An 11,498-nucleotide genomic window follows, 5' to 3' on the forward strand; every position below is an offset into this window, starting at 1 on the left:
TATGTGTGCACATTATCATTACTTTCAGTGATACAAATTCCTTAACTTGGCTAAAAAGTAGACTTTGTTATACTTTCTTTCATCTACAAAAAATACTCTAAAGAATAGCTCCTTTTAAAAAAGAGTGCATATTAACTTAAACATACTACAGACTAAACAGCATTAAGTAAACACACTTTCATGAAGTATTTAGAAATTAAATATATCACATTAACAGGTTCAAACATTTTATTTCTCATAGAAGAAAAGTCTAACCCTGGCTGGTGTAGCTCAGTGGATTGAGCACGGGCCTGTGAAGCAAAGGGTCGCATGTTCGATTCCCAGTCAGGGCACATGCCTGGGTTGCAGGCCAGGTCCCCAGTAGGGGACACATGAGAGGTAACCATACATTGATGTTTCTCACCTACTCTTTCTCCTTCCCTTCCCCTCTTTCTAAAAATAAATAAATAAAATAATTTAAAAAAAAAAGAAAAGTCTATGTACATGTGGGTTGAAAATAAATAATTACTTCTTACAAAGCAATCTTTAATAGAATTTTACATCAAGTAATAAAATGCATTTAAGAAGTGAAGTAGGGGTATAAACCTAGAGTTTAAAAATAAATCTTTTTTCATAAGATAAAATATATGATAGATCATATTTTATTATAGAGAAGTGAAAAACTAATGTTAAAGAAAATATAATTGACTACAGAAAAATGAAATTTTCTATGCAGTATAAAATATCATAAGCAAAATTTAAAAGTAAAATATCAAGAAAAATTGTGACATATGTAACAGAGTCCTTTGCATACAAAAGGCTCTTACAAATAAGAAAAAAATATAAGCACATCAATAGAAGAATAAAGATATGAGCTCACAAAACAAGAAAAAAGTATGACCAATAAATATATAAAAAGATGTTTTCTGCCTATCCAATTGAAAAATACTTTTAAAATATTGATAAAAACCTTAACAACCTAATTTTGGTGGTAGTGTGAAGGATACAGATATTCTAATTCCATGTTTAGAGTGGTATATATTGGAACACTTTTTCTGTAGCACAATCTGGAAATAGTGTTCTTCCAATAAATATCTCTTGCATATGCATATATCTGGCACTGTTGTAAATGCCGAGAACATAGTAGAGAATAAAACAGACAAGAGAGAAGACAGAAAATAATTGAACAAATAAATGAACAAAATACTTCAAAAAATAGAATGTCCTCTGGTGGGTGTAGCTCAGTGGATTGAGCATGGGCCTGTAAACCAGAGGATTTCAGTTTGATTTCCAGTCAGGGCACATGCCTAGGTTGCAGGCCAATTCCCAGCAGGGAATGCACGAGAGGCAACCATACATTGATGTTTCTCTTCCTCTCTCCTTCCCTTCCCCTCTGAAGATAAATAAATAAATAAGAATGAAAAAAAAACAGAATGTACCTCCTGCTGAACCATGAATTTTATTTCTACCAATTTGTTCTAAGAATATAATCAAGCTAGTACACCAATGGCTGTTCAAAGATGTTGTTTGCAGAATCATCTATAATAGCAAAAGTGTAAATACATACATGTTCACTATTATGAGGGTGTTTAATCAAATTATGTTCTATCCATATAATGCAATACTATTGAACCCTTAATAATGATGACCTACCTTTATACATATTGGTTTGAAAGGCATTAAGTATAAATTACATAGTGAAAATGCAAGCAACAAAAAAACTGGTCTAATTAAAATGTGTGTGTGTTCATCATCTAAAAGAAAATTTCTTTAAAATGTTTTTTTCTGGATTTATGCACTTCTCTAGCACCTAAATTTCTTACAATGAATATATATTTTGTGAAAGAAAAACCATAGGTATCAATGTTTTCAAAGATACCTTTGTAATATTCAAGGAGCTCACAAACCATACAACACTACTATATTTGAAATTGCCCGCATTATGATACATGTTCTATATTGGGTATTGTTCTATATTAAAATTTTCACTAAGTCTTTTTGTTTAAACTTCCTTTAGGAATATCTTTGTTGTATACATGTCAATTTCACATCCTTCCAGTCTACCTTTGTTTTTTAACAGTTTTTTCAAAAGATTTTATTTATTTATTTTTAGAGAGAGGGGAAGGGAAGGAGAAAAAGTTGGAAACATCTATGTGTGGTTGCCTCTTACGCTCCCCCTACTAGGGACCTGACCTGAAACCCAGACATGTGCCCTGACCGGGAATCAAACCAGCGTCCCTCTGGTTCACAGGCTAGCATTCAATCCACTGAGCCATACCAGGCAGGGCTAGATTATCTTTGTTTTGGAATGAAAATACTGTATGGATAAATACTTATTGCTCACCAAAATACGAAACACTTTAATCCACAGGCTCTGTGATTTTAGAATAATTACGAAAATTAATGGCTTTGCAGAGTTCAGAAACACTAGAGGTGTCAAAAAATAACAATGAGTTACTAAAAAGCTCTGGAAAAATGTGTGACTTGTAGCATGTGATGGCATTGAAAATAGATCGGAGTACTTATGTGTGTGTTGTGTGCATATGTACATATGTGTATCCTACATATGCATATGTGAGATTCATGTTTACACTTACTGTGTGTACTTGCATATAGGTAATCCAACCTATTAGGCATATGCTTTATTTATCTGCGTATCACCCGTAGGGCGACTCACATTTGCCTTTATGCTATATCCAGGAAACCAGCATCAACCCATCTGGAAAGGTTTGCAGTGTCAGGTCGGCTCCACTCTGCCTTGGAGATGGGCTATTATCTGGCAAAGGTGCAGAGGCGAACCGAGAGGCAGGCCATGGCCCCGGGAAGTAAACGGACTAAGACTACTAAGGTACTTCAGCACCACGGACACCGGCAACCTCAACCACAGTCCCTTCCGGCGGAATAGCCAGCAGAGACAGCCCTCTCCCCGGGCGCCCCTGCCCTCTCCTCCTAGTGCGTCACTACCTCGGGGCTCTCAGTCGTCAATCAGAAGTGGACTCTGTCCGGCTCCTCCGCAAGCCCGGCAAAAGCTAGGACAGAGATGCAGACCGGAGCAGCGCCCCCACTCGCCCCAAAGCGGAGTCTCCTTCCCGCTCCTAGAACTGCCAGCGCAACCGTTCGATCCACACCTCTCAAAACAGACCAAACCCGGGCACGTGGCGTAGAAATTCTATAGCGCCCTGAGGTGGGTCAGGGAGGGTCCGTGTGTTCTCCCGGGGCCTGGCGGAGGCTGAGTGAACTTGCCCTGTACCTCCAGCCGCCACACTCGGCCATAGCCTTGCTCTTCCTCCACTACTCCTTGCCCTTGCGTTTTGCTGGAGAAAGATTTCTACAGACCGCTTATTCTCCATGAAAACCTCAACCCACATGGACCTGAGTTCAAGAATCATAGACATGAGACAAGAGATTAAAGGAAAATACTATTCCTTGGCCATATTTCTAAAACCATCCAAGATTCTTAGAAGTTTGTATTTGAAATCAATCCCATTACTCCATAGAGGTTCACCCTCGTTTGGGTGAGCTTCTGGGCAAGAGGAAAGCCACAGCCCCTAGCCTTTATCATGGAGGCTGGTGAAGGAATTGTACAAGCCACGGTGGCAGGAAATGGGGGTGCAGGGGCCGTTGCTGATGCTGACTCAACCAACACGGTGCCCAGGTTCTCCAAGATAGGAGCGCAGGGAAGTAGGGTCCCCGAAACCTGTCAGGCGTCGAGCAGAGCCCCCAGCGAAGGGTTGTGAAGTGGGCACGCTTTGCCCCCGGCCGGCCCAACCCAAAAAGGACTCTTCCCCTATAGGTGCCAAAGCTAACAGCAGGTGTGTGGGGTTCGCAGCACGCTCCTACTCCTTCTGGGTGGGGCTGTCGGGCAGGCAGGGTCAAGGTCCCAGTCCGCTGCTGCTTACCGGCTCTCGGGGCCCGGTTACCTGCGTATCGCAGCGAGTAAGGCGCGCCTGGTGCTCCGGCCTGTACTGCTTCCTGACCCGCACTTAAGTCCAACCTCCGAGCCTGCTGAGTTCCCCATGCACTACGCCAGGAAAACTGCGGCTAAGGTAGCTGATGCCGCCAGGCGGGGCAGGGAGAGGGGCGCCACGGGAGCGGGCACTGCGCCTGCGCTCTCTGCAGTCCACCTCCCAATCCCCGGGCTGGTGCCTAAGAGGAAGACGCCAGGGGGGAGGGGTGTGGGGAGGGGTCGGCGCCCAAGATTTGTGCCTGGACTGAGGAACTGCCCCCCCGCCCCGCCCTCCGGCGGGAGGTGGGATGGTCCAAAGCGCTTTACCCTACGTCTTCAGACAGAACAACTTTGAAGCAATTGCGGATTATGGGGGTGACCTGGTCTTCAGGAAGGAGGCAGGGGTGCAGCCTCAGTTCATTTCCACCTGTCTGCGTTAAAAAGTTCCAAGTCAATCCTTGATATTTAAAAATGACTAGCATCAGTATATTGTGGTCCAGAGCCTTTCAGACAACCCGGAGTCCATCTGGCAATTTACCAATGACGTCTCTGAGGGAAGGGTCTTGACACTGCAGAACTGGGTCCTGGACTCCAGTCTCTTGGAAACAGACCTGGTCATCAAAGCAACGGACTAGATGGGTCAAGAAGACAGGCAGGAAGGCCATTGCCCTTAGCTAAGAAAGAAAGGGTGAGGCCTGAACCAAGTGAGGAAAGATAGGATGTGACTGCTGGTTTTTTTTTCTGCCCGTCCAGATCCACTCCACCCTGGTCTGTGACTCAGGGCTGACCTTTACAGACTACATAACTGTCCCCTGGCTTTCACTCGGTTTGGCCAATGGTAAACACCTGCACGAGATCAAAGATCAGGGTAATATTCAGGACATCCACCTTCACCCTAAGAGGGCCACTCTTAGCGGTAACTACATATTTTATTTGAAAGGCATTACTCCAATCCTGTGGCCCTCTGTTACAGCTCTCTCTTTGCTCTATTGCCCTTGCCCTTTCAAGCCTGAGTTGATAATGACTCCCAGAAGTATTCTTCAACTCTGTCCATACATTTTAATTTTTTTCAAATATTTTATTAATTTTTATTTTTAGAGAGAGGGAAAAGGCGGGAGAAAGAGAGGGAGAGAAACATCAGTGTGTGTTTGCCTCTCACATACCTGAGAACTGGGAACCGGACTGGCAATCCAGGTTCATGCCCTGACTGGGAATCAAACCTGTGACTCTTTAGTTCACAGGCCAGCACTCAATCTATTGAGCCACACCAGCCAGAGCCTGCCCCCACCTTAAATTGTCACTTCACTAACTTCTCCTCAACTATCCCCTGGATGTGCCATGCCATCTTTTTCCTACCACTCCAGGACACTACAATAAATCTTACTTCATTGGGGTTAGGAAGATTCATAGGAAAAAGATGTGTTAAAGAAAGATGGGGCTTTTAAAAGGTGATATATTTGCTAGAGTCATCATGACAGTTCCCTGGACAGCCATTATGCTAGGTGGTCTCCACACTGGGGGCACCAAAGACAGAGTGAGTAGACTCAAGAATGGGGATTCAGACCACTCGTAACCAATGTGTTCACAAAAGGGCTGGGAGCCAACTGAGTCCCACATAATAGAACATTGGGTGACTCTTGATATGAAAAGACAATCTAGATCTTTATGGAACAAGTGCTGGTACTCTTCCAACTGTAGCTGGGCTGCTTTTGAATGAGTCAATATTCTTAGGATGTTTAACAAAGTCCCAGGCACAGTGTCTAAATGTATTTATGAAGGGGTTGCTGAGTGAGACAATTGTCGATGAGTTTCCAGCCATTTCTGTAGAAAACTCAAAGAATGTTCCCAAAGAGGAAGGAAATAAAAAGCAATAGAGTTAAATTGTCCGTAGCACTCATAACTAATTGGTTTGAATCTAGGACTTGACCATTTCTTTGACTTGTATAAACACTCAAACCGGTTTAACTTGTTTAATTCTTGCCCTACCCTCTCCAAAAAACACAAAACAAAACGCCGGGGCACTATCTTGGCAAAAATTACCCAAAGGGAACTCTATAGTAGCTGTATGCAAACACAATTAATGTTCAAGCAAACACACTATTTGTACTGAATACAAATGAAACCAGAACAGAAAATTTACATGTGTTCTTTAGCTTTTCAACTTTGGACGAAGAAAGATCCTCTGCAGTTGAGAGGACAGCCTGGGCCTTAATTGTGTTGATCTAGATAAGGAGTAGAGGTACTGAAGCTAAAGGAACCTCAGGAGGCTAGACTGATCACCAAGGCTCAGATAGATTTTATGTTTCTCTTGGAGGAATGTAAAGAAAAGAGCCAGAAAAGCTTTGAAGATGGGAGCAAGAAAAACAAAGTTGTAGAGTAATCTGAGCATAGAAGAGAAGGTTTCTGGGAGATGTGAGAGAGTAAGACTAGGGCTTTAGCACAGATACCATTCTGAATGACACTGAGAGACACTAAAAAACAGAGTAAAGGATTGTCAGATGTTTTGTTACATGTAATAAATGGAATTCTTCCTTTGTGCTATAATATTGAGGAGTTTTTCTTGCCAAGTACCCCAAACTCAAAGTGACTCAACTGAAAAATCCAAGGATAGATGTTTTCAGGTATGGCTGGATCCAGGGCACAATGTCATTAGGACATGGTCACTCCTTCCTCTTTGTTGAGTTTGAAGAGTTTATTCTCATGTAATGATTTCTTTCCATTTCCCCATCTCTCCCCAGTGTTCAATTTATATTATCCTTATAATTAACCATTCCAGTTGAAACAGAGCACTTAATTCCAAGTAGTTCAATAAAACCTTGGGATTATGTCTCATTAGCAAATTCTGTATCTTATACCCAACCATATACTTTAGTCTGAGGGCCAAATAATGGAGGGTGGGTCATTCTCCAAAAGAAAATCAAGGGTTTTGGGGGTTTTTTAATCAGGAGAATCCATATAGTGATGGGTAGGTGATAGAAAAGGTCATGTTCATTACAGGTACATCTCAAAGAAACTTCAGTTAAGATTATATTGCTTTTGCCCTGGTGGGGTGGTTCAGTTGGTTGGAACATCATCTCATGTTGGGAACTGCTTCCCAAGGCGTGGAAATGTAACTCAGCACCCATGTGGAAAACCAGTGGGGAGTGAGTCTACACATAGGACCACACCCTCAAAAAAGTTCTCTAAGCCCTGGCTGGTATAGCTCAGTGGATTGAGCGCAGGCCTGGGAAACAGATGGTTGCGGTTCGATTCCCAGTCAGGGCACATGCCTGGGTTGCAGGCCAGTTCCCACAGGGGACACACCAGAAGCAACCATACATTTATATTTCTCTCCTTCTCTCCTTCCCTTCCTCTCTCAAGATAAATAAATAAAATCTTATTAAAAAAAAAAGTTCTCCTGTGGGAAATCAGGCCTGCATTGTACCTAGGCTGCTTTGTGACTTGCTCTTGCTAAAACTCACTCACCCTGAGTTCAGGCAGAAAATGCTTACTGCATATCTTTAAAGTAACTTCCTGAAGTCTGTGCTAATTCTCCCAAGGACTGAATTGTAACCAGACCTGTTATTCTTATCGTTCCCTTGCATTTGCAACATTTTTTCCTTGTTAATCTGTAAAAAGTAGTCAGTAACATCCCTTCCATTGCTATCTGTAAAAAGAAACTACCTAAAGCAAACCTAAGTATAATGAATGAAAACCTTCTCTGTTGTATGCTATTAAGTATAATGAATGAAAACCTTCTTTGTTGTATGCTATGTTGTATATTATTAGCAAGCCAACAAAAGCTTGTCAAGGCAAGGGTCAGGGTCAGGCCACTCCAAGGCACTCTCCCCTTGAGAGAGTAGCCATGCCATCCCTTTTCCTCTACAGGTCTCAGTAGTCCATGTGAATTTATCTCGTCTCATCCATAACACCGCGGACACTGTGGGCTGGTGTGCACACCAATTCCGTCCACCAAAAAAGGTTGTGGTTTCAATTCCTGGTCAGGGCACATACCTAGGTTCATATTCAATCCCCAGTGTGGGTGAATGTGGGAGACAACTGATTGATGTTTCTCTCTCACATTGATGTCTCTTTCTTTCTCTCTCTCTCTACCTTCTTTTCTCTCTAAAATCAATAAAAACATATCCTAGAATGAGAATTTTTTAAAAAGATTTATATTGCTTTTCAATTTTTTTAAATACTGGACTAGTGTTTCTTTTGATGACGATATCATGTTGACATGACCAGCAAGGAAGCTGAATTTTTTCAACCTAAAAAATAAAGTGAAATATTTTGCTGTTCCTATAGAAAAAATTTAAATATATATTTTGTTATGAGTTTCCATACACACACAGTGTTTATTTGAGTAGAGGCACCTTTTGTCATCCCAGCAAACAATTTAGATCTCCTAAAGCCCAAAGAAGTTACTAAAGTTCCTGGTTACCATTGTGGAAATAGTTGTTTCCCCATCTGTACCACTGCGGCTTCACTCTCGCAATCAGACACGAAGGTTATTATCCCTTCGTATTTGTAGTGCTCTGGGCTAAACAACTAGTCACTGGTTTGTACACCTACACAGGGAGGCACACAGTAATACCCCCTTTCAGGAGCATTCAGACTTTTATCAATCTCAGATACCCAGCACCAACCACAAATCCTGAAATAAATAAGGCAATTTGTTATCACAAAGTTCAAGCACTTGCCTTTGTCTTCAAATTGTGCATAAAAGCCACCAACAATAAGCATAACTATTTGTTCTCCTCCAATCAATTCTTTCTGAATTACAATTTACTAATCATATTAGCTCACTTTACCACTTATTAGCTCTGTGCTTGAGATTCATTATCAGGAAAGTAGGTAGTAATAACCTACAATAACCTACTATATAGGACAGTTATGAGAGATTAAATTAATTAATACAAGTAGAGTACTTAGGACAGTGCCATTCACCAAGTAAGCACTAAATTAATGTTTACTATTATGATTCCAGGGGCCAAAGAGTAAATCCCTTTAGATATGTAAAATGAGTGAAAAAAGTGTAGATGGAGATTATGTCTAAACAGCATGCAATGTAAAGAGAATAGCTGCTAGTTCAGCTTCAGAGACTATAAAAAATGTGAATCCAGTGCTGAAAGATCTATTATTTTCTTTGACTTCTGGCCAAGATGGAGGCACAGATAGAAAAGCTTTGCTTCCTTGCACAACCAAAACAAGGACAACAACCAATTTAAAAACAAAAACAATGAAAACTGCCAGAAAAATCAAACTGTATGGAACTCCAACAACCAAGGAGTTAAAGAAATATTCATCCAGACTAGTAGGAGTGGTGGAGATGGGCAGCTGGCTGGAGAGGACATGAGGCAGGGCAGCAGACCACAGACAAGGCTGGGGGTGCTGGCTGACCAGGAAACTAAAGACTCAAAACTACTGGCTGTAAAATTCTGTGGAGATTGCAAAAGTGGGAGTCACTCCCAGTCTCACAGGAGAGTCCTTTGGAGAGGTCCATGGGATCCTAGAATGTACAAAACCTCACTCATGTGGGAATTAGCACCTGACAGGGCACCATCTGCTTGTGGGAAGCAAGGGAAGTGACAGAAAATGAGGCAAGAGTGGACTGAGCAACATTGTTCCCTCTCTGACCCCTCCCTCACTGTGCCACAACACAGAAAGAGAGTTGCCCCACCCTGGCGAACACCTAAGTCTCCACCCCTTAGAGTGTAACAGGCAGTCCAAGACAAAGAAATATGGCCCAAATGAAAGAACAGATCAAAACTACAGGAAAAAGAACTAAACAACAAGGAGACAGAAAACCTATCAAATGCAGAGTTCAAAAACACTGGTAATCAGGATGCTCACAGAAATGATTGAGTTCAGTTGCAAAATGAAGGAAGAAACGAAGGTTTTGCAAAGTGAAATAAAGGAAAATATACAGGAACCAACAGTGAAAGGAAGGACTCAAGGCAACAATTTCAACGAGAACAAAGAAATAAACATTCAACCAGAGCAGAATGAAAAAAACAAGAATTCAAAAAAATGAGGAGAGTCTTAGGAACCTCTGGGACAACTTTAAATGTTCCAACATTTGTACCCATAGGGGTGGCAGAGGAGAAGAGGAAGAGCAAAAAATTGAAAACTTATTTAAACAAATAATGAAGGAAAACTCCTCCAATCTGGTGAAGGAAATAGATTTCCAGTAAGCTCAAAGAGTCCCAAAGAAATTAAACCTAAGAAAGAACACACCAAAGTACACCATAATTAAGTTACCCAATATTAAAGATAAGGAGAGAATCTTAAAAGCAGCAAGAGAAAAGGAGACAGTTACCTACAAAGGAGTTCCCATAACACTATCAGCTGATTTCTCAAAAGAAACCTTGCAGGCAATAAGGGGCTGGAAAGAAATATTCCAAGTCATGAAAGGCAAGGACTTATACCCAGGATTACTATATCCAGCAAAGCTATCACTTAGAATGGAAGGGCAGATAAAGTGCTTCTCAGATAAGATCAAATTCAAGGAGTTCATCATCACCAAGCCCTTATTATGTGAAATGTTAAAGGGACTTATATTAAAAAAAGAAAAACATTCAAAATATGAAGTGTAAAATGACAACAAACTCTCAACTATCAACAACTGAATCTAAAAACAATAACAGAAACTAAGCAAACAACTAGAACAGGAATAGTATCACAGAAATGAAGATCACATGGAGGGTTCTCAGTGGGGAGGGGGACGGAGAATATTGGGGAAAAAGGTACAGGGAATAAGAAGCATAATTGGAAGGCATAATAAAATAGATAGGGGGAGGTTAAGAATAGTATATAAAATAAAGAAGCCAAAGAACTTATTGGTAAAACCCATGGACATGAACTAAGGTTGGGGGTGGGGGCAGTGCTAGAGGGTGGGGTGATGCAGGGTGGAGGGGATAAAGAGGAGAAAACAATTGGGACAAATGTGATAGCATAATCAATTAGATATACTTTAAAAAAAATTGTTGTTCAAGTACAGTTTTTTATCTTTTACTCCCGTCCCAGCCCACCCACCCAGCCCTCCCCACCTCCCTCCCATTTCCAACCCCCCTAGTTTTTGTCCATGTGTCCTTTATACTTGTTCCTGTAAATTCTTCCCCTTTTCCCTTGAAATTCTCATGAAACTCCCTCTCCTGTCCCCTCTGGTCACTGTTAGCCTATTCTCTATTTCAGTCTCTTTGGTTATGCTTTGCTTGTTTGTTTGTTTTGTTCTTTAGGTTCCTGTTAAAGGTGAGATCATATGGTATTTGTCTTTCACTGCCTGGCTTTTTTTGCTTAGCATAATGCTTTCTCTTTACATCCATGCTGTCACAAAGGGTAGGAGCTCCTTCTTTCTTTCTGCTGCATAGAATTCCATTGTGTAAATGTACCATTGTTTTTTGATCCACTCATTTACTGATGGGCACCTAGGTTGCTTCCAGCACTTGGCTATTGTAAATTGTGCTGCTATGAACATTGAGGTGCAATACCTATTAAAGTACCAATGGCATATTTCACAGACATAGAACAAACACTTCAAAAATTTGTATGGAACCATAAATGCCCCTGAATAGTTGCTGCAATTTTGAGA

General features: G+C 41.3%; 1 protein-coding gene across 2 annotated transcripts in view; it reads right to left on the minus strand.

Moving 5' to 3' along the window:
* The window catches only part of SLC35G2 (solute carrier family 35 member G2), a 41,125-nt gene extending 37,043 nt beyond the window's left edge, over window positions 1–4,082 (minus strand). Inside the window, exon 1 of one of the 2 annotated variants that reach the window (XM_037061222.1) lies at window positions 3,900–4,082. The gene's annotated coding sequence lies outside the window, so the exon portion shown is untranslated. Of the gene's footprint in view, window positions 1–3,878 lie in introns of both variants that reach the window. The other variant, XM_037061223.1, reaches the window with a different exon arrangement.
* Window positions 4,083–11,498: the final 7,416 nt, after the last annotated feature.

This window comes from Sturnira hondurensis, unplaced genomic scaffold (assembly GCF_014824575.4).
Source record: "Sturnira hondurensis isolate 20B ecotype Veracruz unplaced genomic scaffold, ASM1482457v3 Scaffold0013299, whole genome shotgun sequence".
Taxonomy (NCBI): domain Eukaryota; kingdom Metazoa; phylum Chordata; class Mammalia; order Chiroptera; family Phyllostomidae; genus Sturnira; species Sturnira hondurensis.